This window comes from Cherax quadricarinatus, chromosome 46 (genome assembly GCF_038502225.1).
Source record: "Cherax quadricarinatus isolate ZL_2023a chromosome 46, ASM3850222v1, whole genome shotgun sequence".
Lineage (NCBI taxonomy): Eukaryota > Metazoa > Arthropoda > Malacostraca > Decapoda > Parastacidae > Cherax > Cherax quadricarinatus.
The window spans coordinates 9,518,398-9,532,968 of NC_091337.1; the positions used below are offsets into that span (position 1 = coordinate 9,518,398).

General features: G+C 44.4%; 1 protein-coding gene across 2 annotated transcripts in view; it reads left to right on the forward strand.

The window, feature by feature from the left end:
* The window catches only part of Prosap (SH3 and multiple ankyrin repeat domains prosap), a 638,020-nt gene that overhangs the window by 13,147 nt on the left and 610,302 nt on the right, over positions 1-14,571 (forward strand). The window lies entirely within an intron of this gene.

Below are 14,571 nucleotides of genomic sequence, written 5' to 3' on the forward strand. Positions count from 1 at the left end.
AATAGTACGTTCGTACTGCAGTAGAGTCCAGCAGTTTCTTTTGCTTCCAAAAGCCAGGATATTGTCTAATTCTTCAAAAAAATGAGCTCCGCCTGAACCCAGGGCTCAGCTCTCTTTTTCATGAATAAAATAAATGAATTGTGTTAGCTCACCCGCCGGGCTTAGCGCTTTTTCATGAATAAGGAAAAAATGGAATCTGATGGAACATGGTTTTCGGGGGAAAGATTGAGTGATGGAATACCGAAGGAGGTCCATTGTGGTGGAATGTAGCACAGAAAAATCCATTGTGAAGGAACGTTGCAGGGAAAGGTTTAGTGTGATGGAAGGTGACAGTAACAACACCAGTGTAACAACACCAGTGTGATGGAAGGTGACAGTTTAACCAATGTGATGGAAGGTGACAGTAACAACACCAGTGTGATGGAAGGTGACAGTTTAACCAATGTGATGGAAGGTGACAGTAACAACACCAGTGTAACAACACCAGTGTGATGGAAGGTGACAGTTTAACCAATGTGATGGAAGGTGACAGTAACAACACCAGTGTGATGGAAGGTGACAGTTTAACCAATGTGATGGAAGGTGACAGTAACAACACCAGTGTAACAACACCAGTGTGATGGAAGGTGACAGTTTAACCAATGTGATGGAAGGTGACAGTAACAACACCAGTGTGATGGAAGGTGACAGTAACACCAGTGCGATGGATGGTGACAGTAACACCAGTGTGATGGAAGGTGACAGTTTAACCAATGTGATGGAAGGTGACAGTAACAACACCAGTGCGATGGAAGGTGACAGTTTAACCAATGTGATGGAAGGTGACAGTAACAACACCATTGTGATGGAAGGTGACAGTTTAACCAATGTGATGGAAGGTGACAGTAACAACACCAGTGTGATGGAAGGTGACAGTTTAACCAATGTGATGGAAGGTGACAGTTTAACCAATGTGATGGAAGGTGGCAGTAACAACACCAGTGTGATGGAAGGTGACAGTTTAACCAATGTGATGGAAGGTGACAGTAACAACACCAGTGTGATGGAAGGTGACAGTAACACCAGTGTGATGGAAGGTGACAGTAACACCAGTGTGATGGAAGGTGACAGTAACACCAGTGCGATGGATGGTGACAGTAACACCAGTGTGATGGAAGGTGACAGTTTAACCAATGTGATGGAAGGTGACAGTAACAACACCAGTGTGATTGAAGGTGACAGTTTAACCAATGTGATGGAAGGTGACAGTAACAACACCAGTGTGATGGAAGGTGACAGTAACACCAGTGTGATGGAAGGTGACAGTAGCACCAGTGCGATGGATGGTGACAGTGACAACACCAGTGTGACGGAAGGAGACAGTAACAACACCAGTGTGATGGAAGATGACAGTTTAACCAATGTGATGGAAGGTGACAGTAACAACACCAGTGTGATGGAAGGTGACAGTAACACCAGTGCGATGGATGGTGACAGTGACAACACCAGTGTGACGGAAGGAGACAGTAACAACACCAGTGCGATGGAAAGTGACATTAATAATACCAGTGTGATGGAAGGTGACAGTAACACCAGTGCGATGAATGGTGACAGTGACAACACCAGTGTGACGGAAGGAGACAGTAACACCACCAGTGTGATGGAAAGTGACAGTAATAATACCAGAGTGATGGAAGGTGACAGTAACACCAGTGTGATGGAAGGTGACAGTAACACCAGTGCGATGAATGGTGACAGTGACAACACCAGTGTGATGGAAGGTGACAGTTTAACCAATGTGATAGAAGGTGACAGTAACAACACCAGTGTGATGGAAGGTGACAGTAACACCAGTGTGATGGAAGGTGACAGTAACAACACCAGTGTGATGGAAGGTGACAGTAACAACACCAGTGTGATGGAAGGTGACAGTTTAACCAATGTGATGGAAGGTGACAGCAACAACACCAGTGTGATGGAAGGTGACAGTTTAACCAATGTGATGGAAGGTGACAGTAACAACACCAGTGCGATGGAAGGTGACAGTTTAACCAATGTGATGGAAGGTGACAGTAACAACACCAGTGTGATGGAAGGTGACAGTTTAACCAATGTGATGAAAGGTGACAGCAACAACACCAGTGCGATGGAAGGTGACAGTTTAACCAATGTGATGGAAGGTGACAGTAACAACACCAGTGTGATGGAAGGTGACAGTGACACCAGTGTGATGGAAGGTGACAGTAACACCAGTGTGATGGAAGGTGACAGTAACACCAGTGTGATGGAAGGTGACAGTTTAACCATTGTGATGGAAGGTGACAGTAACAACACCAGTGTGATGGAAGGTGACAGTTTAACCAATGTGATGGAAGGTGACAGTAACATCACCAGTGTGATGGAAGGTGACAGTTTAACCAATGTGATGGAAGGTGACAGTAACACCAGTGTGATGGAAGGTGACAGTTTAACCAATGTGATGGAAGGTGACAGTAACAACACCAGTGTGATGGAAGGTGACAGTTTAACCAATGTGATGGAAGGTGACAGTAACAACACCAGTGTGATGGAAGGTGACAGTTTAACCAATGTGATGGAAGGTGACAGTAACAACACCAGTGTGATGGAAGGTGACAGTTTAACCAATGTGATGGAAGGTGACAGTAACAACACCAGTGCGATGGAAGGTGACAGTTTAACCAATGTGATGGAAGGTGACAGTAACAACACCAGTGCGATGGAAGGTGACAGTTTAACCAATGTGATGAAAGGTGACAGCAACAACACCAGTGCGATGGAAGGTGACAGTTTAACCAATGTGATGGAAGGTGACAGTAACAACACCAGTGTGATGGAAGGTGACAGTGACACCAGTGTGATGGAAGGTGACAGTAACACCAGTGTGATGGAAGGTGACAGTAACACCAGTGTGATGGAAGGTGACAGTTTAACCAATGTGATGGAAGGTGACAGTAACAACACCAGTGCGATGGAAGGTGACAGTAACAACACCAGTGCGATGGAAGGTGACAGTAACAACACCAGTGCGATGGAAGGTGACAGTAACAACACCAGTGCGATGGAAGGTGACTAAGAAAGTCGTGTAATGAAACATGAGAGAGAAAAAAAAATCCAGAGTGGTGGAATAACGATTAACAAAAATATCTTAGATGCCTGACGGTCAAGCAATTTAACCTAAACAAAATACTGAAGGGTAAACCAGTGTAAAGCCATGATCATGCTACCAGGCACTCCATCTAGAGTTAGTCACACCTAATATCATCTATGTAAATACACATTTATATATATATATATATATATATATATATATATATATATATATATATATATATATATATATATATATATATATATATATATATATATATAGTGTCGTGCCGAATATGTAAAACTGGTCAATTAGCAAGAACTCATTTAAAATTAAGTCCTTTCTAAAATTTTCTCTTGTACGTTTAAAGATATAATTTTTTCATTAATGTTAATGTAAAAATTTTTAATTTTGCACCAAAAGAATCTTAGAAAACTTACCTAACCTTATTATAACAAGTGCAATTTATTTTAGCTTAACCCAACTAAATATATTTTAGATTTGTTTACAGTAATTTAATACTAAACAAACACAATGAAATATATTTTTTTCGTTAGGTTCAGAATAAATTTGACGAAATTATTGCATACACAAATTTTCACTTGTCTTACATGGCAAGATGAGCGTTGCTATTTAAGCCAAGATCGCAAGTTCTGCCTATTCGGCAGGACATATATATATATATATATATATATATATATATATATATATATATATATATATATATATATATATATATATATATATATTTTATATATAATGTACGTATGTACGTATGTATTCTTCACAGTGGAGTGGTTTAAGTGGTTGGTTCCGTGCATCTTAACCACGTAACTTAGTGTGCCCCTCTCCTCTCAACCACTCACTGCTTCTCCCTCCCCCTTCCCTACCTTTCACCCCCTTCCATTACTATCTTCCTCCTCTTTGCCCCCTTTCCCAAACTACCGCCTCGTTGCCTCTGTCCCAGGCTCGGTCTCCCCGTGTGCTCGCACCGACCGCCTCCGGTCCAGGACCGCAATGTTCGGTCCCCCGGTGTGCTCACACCGAGCGCCTCCGGTCCAGGACCGCAATATTCGGTCATCCTCCACAGGCTGTCTTATTTTTTTTTTCTTTTTGTGATTTTATTTGATGTATCGTCACCTTTGTTCACCGTTATTGTGTTGATCCTTCACTGTACGAGTCTTCTCTCGTGTCTTCCGTCGTGCTGGTGAATCACTGGAACCTCACGGGTCCACCTGGAGGGTGTTCCGGGGGTCAACGCCCCCCGCGGCCTAGTCCGTGACCAGGCCTCGCCCTGGATCAGGACCTGATCAACCAGGATGTTGATGTTGGTGGATTTTTAAAATGTTGTAGAAAATAAAACAAATTTTAGAATCTAGGAGCTGTGTACAGCATTACAGTAGTGTTCCAGTAATGTGTACAGCATTACAGTAGTGTTCCAGTAATGTGTACAGCATTACAGTAGTGTTCCAGTAATGTGTACAGCATTACAGTAGTGTTCCAGTAATGTGTACAGCATTACAGTAGTCTAGAAGGAGCAGGAGAGACATGATCACGACGTAGAAGATTTCCAGGGGAATTAAAGTAGGCGGGGACACTGGAAAGAGGGCATGGATGGAAATCGTTTGAGTCACGGGGATGTTAGGAATTATTTCTTCAGCCTCGTGTTTGTTAGAAGTGGAATGTCCTTAACGAGGTAAAGGTACATAGGTGCACACACACACACACACACACACACACACACACACACACACACACACACACACACACACACACACACACACAGTGCAAAGTCATGAAGATTGGGGAAGGGCAAAGAAGGCCGCAGACGGAGTACAGTCTAGGGGGTCAGAGACTACAAACCTCACTCGAGGAAAAAGATCTTGGGGTGAGTATAACACCAGGCACATCTCCTGAAGCGCACATCAACCAAATAACTGCTGCAGCATATGGGCGCCTTGCAAACCTCAGAACAGCATTCCGACATCTTAATAAGGAATCATTCAGGACCCTGTACACCGTGTACGTTAGGCCCATATTGGAGTATGCGGCACCAGTTTGGAACCCACACCTAGCCAAGCACGTGAAGAAACTAGAGCAAGTGCAAAGGTTTGCAACAAGACTAGTCCCAGAGCTAAGAGGTATGTCCTACGAGGAGAGGTTAAGGGAAATCAACCTGGCGACACTGGAGGACAGGAGAGATAGGGGGGACATGATAACGACATACAAAATACTGAGAGGAATTGACAAGGTGGACAAAGACAGGATGTTCCAGAGATTGGACACAGTAACAAGGGGACACAGTTGGAAGCTGAAGACACAGATGAATCACAGGGATGTTAGGAAGTATTTCTTCAGCCACAGAGTAGTCAGTAAGTGGAATAGTTTGGGAAGCGATGTAGTGGAGGCAGGATCCATACATAGCTTTAAGCAGAGGTATGATAAAGCTCACGGCTCAGGGAGATTGACCTAGTAGCGATCAGTGAAGAGGCGGGGCCAGGAGCTCGGACTCGACCCCCGCAACCTCAACTAGGTGAGCACACACACACACACACACACACACACACACACACACACACACACACACACACACACACACACACACACACACACACACACACACACACACACACACAAGCTCATAGAGTAGGGAGAGGACTTAGTAGCGATCAGTGAAGAGGCGGGGCCAGGAGCTATGAATCGACCCTTGCAACCACAAATAGGTGAGTACACACACAACTTCAAGACTGGTTATGGTAGAACCTTCGTAGGTTTTAGTGAAGACCAAGGCAGGAGCAGGAGTACAACTAGGTGAGTACAGCCAGGTGACTACAGCCAGGTGAGTACATTCTCCTTGACATTCACAGCTGTGTTGTTGAACACTTCCTGTTGAAAGTTGTCTTTTTCTGTGGTCATCTCTGTTCACTTCCACACGTTCAACATGTGTCTGCTGCTTTATCCCTATTCTTCATTTCTTCTTCATTTCTTCTTCTTCTTCTTCTTCTTCCTCTTCTTCTTCTTCTTCTTCTTCTTCTTCGTCTTCTTCTTCTTCTTCTTCTTCTTCTTCTTCTACCTCTGCCCTTCTCCAACAACAACCAGTCATAATCTAACACTGCCTATGACGTCATTCAACTTTATTTACAAGGCCTGTGACGTCATTGAGGTGCGTCCGGACATTGTTATTACCTGTCCAGGTACCACCAGGTACCAGGCAGAGCCTAGGTTTTCTTGTACCTGTCTCTGTTACTTTACAAACAGTTGTAAAGTAATAGAGAGAGACGGGGGAGGGGGAATTCCGTCACATTTAACAGCTTATACACTTATACAATTCGATCGTGTCTCTCCTCATTCATCGTCTAACAAGTGAATGTAATTTAAGGGTTGATCATAGCACCTGTATAGAGAGTCCTTGGTACTTGTAAGTATATTTAGATCCAGGTACACATGAGTGCAATTATTATACATAGTGTCATATGTGTAAATTACGCAGGGTAACATGTTTGGTATACAATACCGACAAGATGAAGAATTAGACACGTGTGCAACATCTAGGTATCTCTATTTGTAGACGTTTCGACATCCAGTGGCTTTATCGGTGCAAATTCAAGGACATAATGGGAAGACTGTAGAACTGTATTCAGAAGACGAGGTAATCAGTCCCTCAGCCTTGGAGTTGGTGATGAGGACCATAGTCTTCATCCTGGCATCATGGATCTCGTCTCTCAGAGTCATTCAGACCGTGGCACACGTAACCAGTGCTTTGAAGGTCTGTATTATCACTGATAACACCAGGCAGTGATATGCGGTGCCCTACATTATGTGTTGATAACACCAGGTAGTGGTTCCTCACATGTCTGAGAACTGGTGAAGGAAGGGGAAAGCTGCTGTCAGCAGTGATGTACGTCCTCATTGCTGCTGCTGCACTACGATCACTGTTGACTGCGACAGTTTGGCTTTATTCTTTAACCCTTTCGCAAGTAATGGTTTAAAGCCTGTCTACTACACGAGGGTCATTAAGGCTACCTGCCACCTGTGCACCACCAGTCAGGAATACTTGAAACACCAAAAATGGTGTATACGTGTATATACACTGGTGCATGTACACTGAGAGCTGTATGTCTCTCAGTGTATATACACATGGTCTGGTGGCTAAAGCTCTCGCTTCACATGGCGAGTGTCTGGGTTCGATTTCCAGCGAGGGTAGAAACATTGGACTGTTTCTTTACACCGATTGTCTATGTTCACCCATCAGTAAAATGGGTACCTGGGTGTTAGTCGACTGGTGTGGGTCGCATCCTGGGACGAAACTGACTTAATTTGCCCGAAATGCTCAGCATAACAACCGGCTTTCTATATAGTAGTATGTCATTGATGTCAGCTAGGACCGTATACCTTGTACATGTAATTGTAGTAAATAAAGATTATTATTATTATTATTATTATTATTATTATTATTATTATTATTATTATTATTATTATTATTATACTTCAGTCCCTATTTTAAATATTAAGGTATTTTGGTCTAGCGGTGAACAGATGACATGCAGCCTTAATTGCCCTGGTGTAGTAGATAGGTTTCAAACTCAGTTGTGCAACCAGTGCTTGCAATTTTACGTAATATTTAAGATTGTTGATAAGGACAATAATTTTAAGTGGATTGTATGTAATTATAGATAATATCCACGTCATGTGCTTGTGAGTAAAGACAGAGCGATTATATTTTGTTTTTGTCGTCGAAGTGGCTAGTTTACTGTGTACCTCGTGTTAATCCTGTGGATGGTGTTAGCTAGTTTACTGTGCACGTCGTGTTAATCCTGTGGATGGTGTTAGCTAGTTTACTGTGCACCTCGTGTTAATCCTGTGGATGGTGTTAGCTAGTTTACTGTGCACCTCGTGTTAATCCTGTGGATGGTGTTAGCTAGTTTACTGTGTACCTCGTGTTAATCCTGTGGATGGTGTTAGCTAGTTTACTGTGCACGTCGTGTTAATCCTGTGGATGGTGTTAGCTAGTTTACTGTGCACCTCGTGTTAATCCTGTGGATGGTGTTAGCTAGTTTACTGTGCACCTCGTGTTAATCCTGTGGATGGTGTTAGCTAGTTTACTGTGCACCTCGTGTTAATCCTGTGGATGGTGTTAGCTAGTTTACTGTGTACCTCGTGTTAATCCTGTGGATGGTGTTAGATAGTTTACTGTGCACCTCGTGTTAATCCTGTGGATGGTGTTAGATAGTTTACTGTACACCTCGTGTTAATCCTGTGGATGGTGTTAGATAGTTTACTGTGCACCTCGTGTTAATCCTGTGGATGGTGTTAGCTAGTTTACTGTGCACCTCGTGTTAATCCTGTGGATGGTGTTAGATAGTTTACTGTGCACCTCGTGTTAATCCTGTGGATGGTGTTAGCTAGTTTACTGTGCACCTCGTGTTAATCCTGTGGATGGTGTTAGATAGTTTACTGTGCACCTCGTGTTAATCCTGTGGATGGTGTTAGCTAGTTTACTGTGCACCTCGTGTTAATCCTGTGGATGATAGCTAGTTTACTGTGCACCTCGTGTTAATCCTGTGGATGATAGCTAGTTTACTCTGCACCTCGTGTTAATCCTGTGGATGGTGTTAGCTAGTTTACTGTGCACCTCGTGTTAATCCTGTGGATGGTGTTAGCTAGTTTACTGTGCACCTCGTGTTAATCCTGTGGATGGTGTTAGCTAGTTTACTGTGCACCTCGTGTTAATCCTGTGGATGGTGTTAGCTAGTTTACTGTGCACCTCGTGTTAATCCTGTGGATGGTGTTAGCTAGTTTACTGTGCACCTCGTGTTAATCCTGTGGATGGTGTTAGCTAGTATACTGTGCACCTCGTGTTAATCCTGTGGATGGTGTTAGCTAGTTTACTGTACACCTCGTGTTAATCCTGTGGATGGTGTTAGCTAGTTTACTGTGCACCTCGTGTTAATCCTGTGGATGGTGTTAGCTAATTTACTGTACACCTCGTGTTAATCCTGTGGATGGTGCTAGCTAGTTTACTGTGCACCTCGTGTTAATCCTGTGGATGGTGTTAGCTAGTTTACTGTGCACCTCGTGTTAATCCTGTGGATGGTGTTAGCTAGTTTACTGTGCACCTCGTGTTAATCCTGTGGATGGTGTTAGCTAGTATACTGTGCACCTCGTGTTAATCCTGTGGATGGTGTTAGCTAGTTTACTGTGCACCTCGTGTTAATCCTGTGGATGGTGCTAGCTAGTTTACTGTGCACCTCGTGTTAATCCTGTGGATGGTGTTAGCTAGTTTACTGTGCACCTCGTGTTAATCCTGTGGATGGTGTTTACCTGGAGTTTACCTGGAGAGAGTTCCGGGGGTCAACGCCCCCGCGGCCCGGTCTGTGACCAGGCCTCCTGGTGGATCAGAGCCTGATCAACCAGGCTGTTGCTTCTGGCTGCACGCAAACCAACGTACGAGCCACAGCCCGGCTGATCAGGAACTGACTTCAGGTGCTTGTCCAGTGCCAGCTTGAAGACTGCCAGGGGTCTGTTGGTAATCCCCCTTATGTGTGCTGGGAGGCAGTTGAACAGTCTCGGGCCCCTGACACTTATTGTATGGTCTCTTAACGTGCTAGTGACACCCCTGCTTTTCATTGGGGGGATGGTGCATCGTCTGCCAAGTCTTTTGCTTTCGTAGTGAGTGATTTTCGTGTGCAAGTTCGGTACTAGCCCCTCTAGGATTTTCCAGGTGTATATAATCATGTATCTCTCCCTCCTGCGTTCCAGGGAATACAGGTTTAGGAACCTCAAGCGCTCCCAATAATTGAGGTGTTAGCTAGTTTACTGTGCACCTCGTGTTAATCCTGTGGATGGTGTTAGCTAGTTTACTGTGCACCTCGTGTTAAACCTGTGGATGGTGTTAGCTAGTTTACTGTGCACCTCGTGTTAATCCTGTGGATGGTGTTAGCTAGTTTACTGTGCACCTCGTGTTAATCCTGTGGATGGTGTTAGCTAGTTTACTGTGCACCTCGTGTTAATCCTGTGGATGGTGTTAGCTAGTTTACTGTGCACCTCGTGTTAATCCTGTGGATGGTGCTAGCTAGTTTGCTGTACACCTCGTGTTAATCCTGTGGATGGTGTTAGATAGTTTACTGTGCACCTCGTGTTAATCCTGTGGATGGTGTTAGCTAGTTTACTGTGTATCTCGTGTTAATCCTGTGGATGGTGTTAGCTAGTTTACTGTGCACCTCGTGTTAATCCTGTGGATGGTGTTAGCTAGTTTACTGTGCACCTCGTGTTAATCCTGTGGATGGTGTTAGCTAGTTTACTGTGCACCTCATGTTAAACCTGTGGATGGTGTTAGCTAGTTTACTGTGCACCTCGTGTTAATCCTGTGGATGGTGTTAGCTAGTTTACTGTGCATCTCGCTCGTGTTAATCCTGTGGATGGTGTTAGCTAGTTTACTGTGCACCTCGTGTTAATCCTGTGGATGGTGTTAGCTAGTTTACTGTGCACCTCGTGTTAATCCTGTATATGATAGCTAGTTTACTGTGCACCTCGTGTTAATCCTGTGGACGATAGCTAGTTTACTCTGCACCTCGTGTTAATCCTGTGGATGGTGTTAGCTAGTTTACTGTGCACCTCGTGTTAATCCTGTGGATGGTGTTAGCTAGTTTACTGTGCACCTCGTGTTAATCCTGTGGATTGTGTTAGCTAGTTTACTGTACACCTCGTGTTAATCCTGTGGATGGTGTTAGCTAGTTTACTGTGCACCTCGTGTTAATCCTGTGAATGGTGTTAGCTAGTTACTGTGCACCTCGTGTTAACCCTGTGGATGGTGTTAGCTAGTTTACTCTGCACCTCGTGTTAATCCTGTGGATGGTGTTAGCTAGTTTACTGTGCACCTCGTGTTAATCCTGTGGATGGTGTTAGCTAGTTTACTGTGTACCTCGTGTTAATCCTGTGGATGGTGTTAGCTAGTTTACTGTGCACCTCGTGTTAATCCTGTGGATGGTGTTAGCTAGTTTACTGTGCACCTCGTGTTAATCCTGTGGATGGTGTTAGCTAGTTTACTGTGCACCTCGTGTTAATCCTGTGGATGGTGTTAGCTAGTTTACTGTGCACCTCGTGTTAATCCTGTGGATGGTGTTAGCTAGTTTACTGTGCACCTCGTGTTAATCCTGTGGATGGTGTTAGCTAGTTTACTGTGCACCTCGTGTTAATCCTGTGGATGGTGTTAGCTAGTTTACTGTGCACCTCGTGTTAATCCTGTGGATGGTGTTAGCTAGTTTACTGTGCACCTGGTGTTAATCCTGGGGATGGTGTTAGCTAGTTTACTGTGCACCTCGTGTTAATCCTGTGGATGGTGTTAGCTAGTTTACTGTGCACCTCGTGTTAATCCTGTGGATGGTGTTAGATAGTTTACTGTGCACCTCGTGTTAATCCTGTGGATGGTGTTAGATAGTTTACTGTACACCTCGTGTTAATCCTGTGGATGGTGTTAGATAGTTTACTGTGCACCTCGTGTTAATCCTGTGGATGGTGTTAGCTAGTTTACTGTGTACCTCGTGTTAATCCTGTGGATGGTGTTAGCTAGTTTACTGTGCACCTCGTGTTAATCCTGTGGATGGTGTTAGCTAGTTTACTGTGCACCTCGTGTTAATCCTGTGGATGGTGTTAGATAGTTTACTGTGCACCTCGTGTTAATCCTGTGGATGGTGTTAGCTAGTTTACTGTGCACCTCGTGTTAATCCTGTGGATGATAGCTAGTTTACTGTGCACCTCGTGTTAATCCTGTGGATGATAGCTAGTTTACTCTGCACCTCGTGTTAATCCTGTGGATGGTGTTAGCTAGTTTACTGTGCACCTCGTGTTAATCCTGTGGATGGTGTTAGCTAGTTTACTGTGCACCTCGTGTTAATCCTGTGGATGGTGTTAGCTAGTTTACTGTGCACCTCGTGTTAATCCTGTGGATGGTGTTAGCTAGTTTACTGTGCACCTCGTGTTAATCCTGTGGATGGTGTTAGCTAGTTTACTGTGCACCTCGTGTTAATCCTGTGGATGGTGTTAGCTAGTATACTGTGCACCTCGTGTTAATCCTGTGGATGGTGTTAGCTAGTTTACTGTACACCTCGTGTTAATCCTGTGGATGGTGTTAGCTAGTTTACTGTGCACCTCGTGTTAATCCTGTGGATGGTGTTAGCTAGTTTACTGTACACCTCGTGTTAATCCTGTGGATGGTGCTAGCTAGTTTACTGTGCACCTCGTGTTAATCCTGTGGATGGTGTTAGCTAGTTTACTGTGCACCTCGTGTTAATCCTGTGGATGGTGTTAGCTAGTTTACTGTGCACCTCGTGTTAATCCTGTGGATGGTGTTAGCTAGTATACTGTGCACCTCGTGTTAATCCTGTGGATGGTGTTAGCTAGTTTACTGTGCACCTCGTGTTAATCCTGTGGATGGTGCTAGCTAGTTTACTGTGCACCTCGTGTTAATCCTGTGGATGGTGTTAGCTAGTTTACTGTGCACCTCGTGTTAATCCTGTGGATGGTGTTTACCTGGAGTTTACCTGGAGAGAGTTCCGGGGGTCAACGCCCCCGCGGCCCGGTCTGTGACCAGGCCTCCTGGTGGATCAGAGCCTGATCAACCAGGCTGTTGCTTCTGGCTGCACGCAAACCAACGTACGAGCCACAGCCCGGCTGATCAGGAACTGACTTCAGGTGCTTGTCCAGTGCCAGCTTGAAGACTGCCAGGGGTCTGTTGGTAATCCCCCTTATGTGTGCTGGGAGGCAGTTGAACAGTCTCGGGCCCCTGACACTTATTGTATGGTCTCTTAACGTGCTAGTGACACCCCTGCTTTTCATTGGGGGGATGGTGCATCGTCTGCCAAGTCTTTTGCTTTCGTAGTGAGTGATTTTCGTGTGCAAGTTCGGTACTAGCCCCTCTAGGATTTTCCAGGTGTATATAATCATGTATCTCTCCCTCCTGCGTTCCAGGGAATACAGGTTTAGGAACCTCAAGCGCTCCCAATAATTGAGGTGTTAGCTAGTTTACTGTGCACCTCGTGTTAATCCTGTGGATGGTGTTAGCTAGTTTACTGTGCACCTCGTGTTAAACCTGTGGATGGTGTTAGCTAGTTTACTGTGCACCTCGTGTTAATCCTGTGGATGGTGTTAGCTAGTTTACTGTGCACCTCGTGTTAATCCTGTGGATGGTGTTAGCTAGTTTACTGTGCACCTCGTGTTAATCCTGTGGATGGTGTTAGCTAGTTTACTGTGCACCTCGTGTTAATCCTGTGGATGGTGCTAGCTAGTTTGCTGTACACCTCGTGTTAATCCTGTGGATGGTGTTAGATAGTTTACTGTGCACCTCGTGTTAATCCTGTGGATGGTGTTAGCTAGTTTACTGTGTACCTCGTGTTAATCCTGTGGATGATGTTAGCTAGTTTACTGTGCACCTCGTGTTAATCCTGTGGATGGTGTTAGCTAGTTTACTGTGCACCTCGTGTTAATCCTGTGGATGGTGTTAGCTAGTTTACTGTGCACCTCATGTTAAACCTGTGGATGGTGTTAGCTAGTTTACTGTGCACCTCGTGTTAATCCTGTGGATGGTGTTAGCTAGTTTACTGTGCATCTCGCTCGTGTTAATCCTGTGGATGGTGTTAGCTAGTTTACTGTGCACCTCGTGTTAATCCTGTGGATGGTGTTAGCTAGTTTACTGTGCACCTCGTGTTAATCCTGTGGATGATAGCTAGTTTACTGTGCACCTCGTGTTAATCCTGTGGACGATAGCTAGTTTACTCTGCACCTCGTGTTAATCCTGTGGATGGTGTTAGCTAGTTTACTGTGCACCTCGTGTTAATCCTGTGGATGGTGTTAGCTAGTTTACTGTGCACCTCGTGTTAATCCTGTGGATTGTGTTAGCTAGTTTACTGTACACCTCGTGTTAATCCTGTGGATGGTGTTAGCTAGTTTACTGTGCACCTCGTGTTAATCCTGTGAATGGTGTTAGCTAGTTACTGTGCACCTCGTGTTAACCCTGTGGATGGTGTTAGCTAGTTTACTCTGCACCTCGTGTTAATCCTGTGGATGGTGTTAGCTAGTTTACTGTGCACCTCGTGTTAATCCTGTGGATGGTGTTAGCTAGTTTACTGTGTACCTCGTGTTAATCCTGTGGATGGTGTTAGCTAGTTTACTGTGCACCTCGTGTTAATCCTGTGGATGGTGTTAACTAGTTTACTGTGTACCTCGTGTTAATCCTGTGGATGGTGTTAGCTAGTTTACTGTGCACTTCGTGTTAATCCTGTGGATGGTGTTAGCTAGTTTACTGTGTACCTCATGTTAATCCTGTGGATGGTGCTAGCTAGTTTACTGTGCACCTCGTGTTAATCCTGTGGATGGTGTTTGCTAGTTTATTGTACACGTCGTGTTAATCCTGTGGATGGTGTTAGCTAGTTTACTGTGCACCTCGTGTTAATCCTGTGGATGGTGTTAGCTAGTTTACTATGCACCTT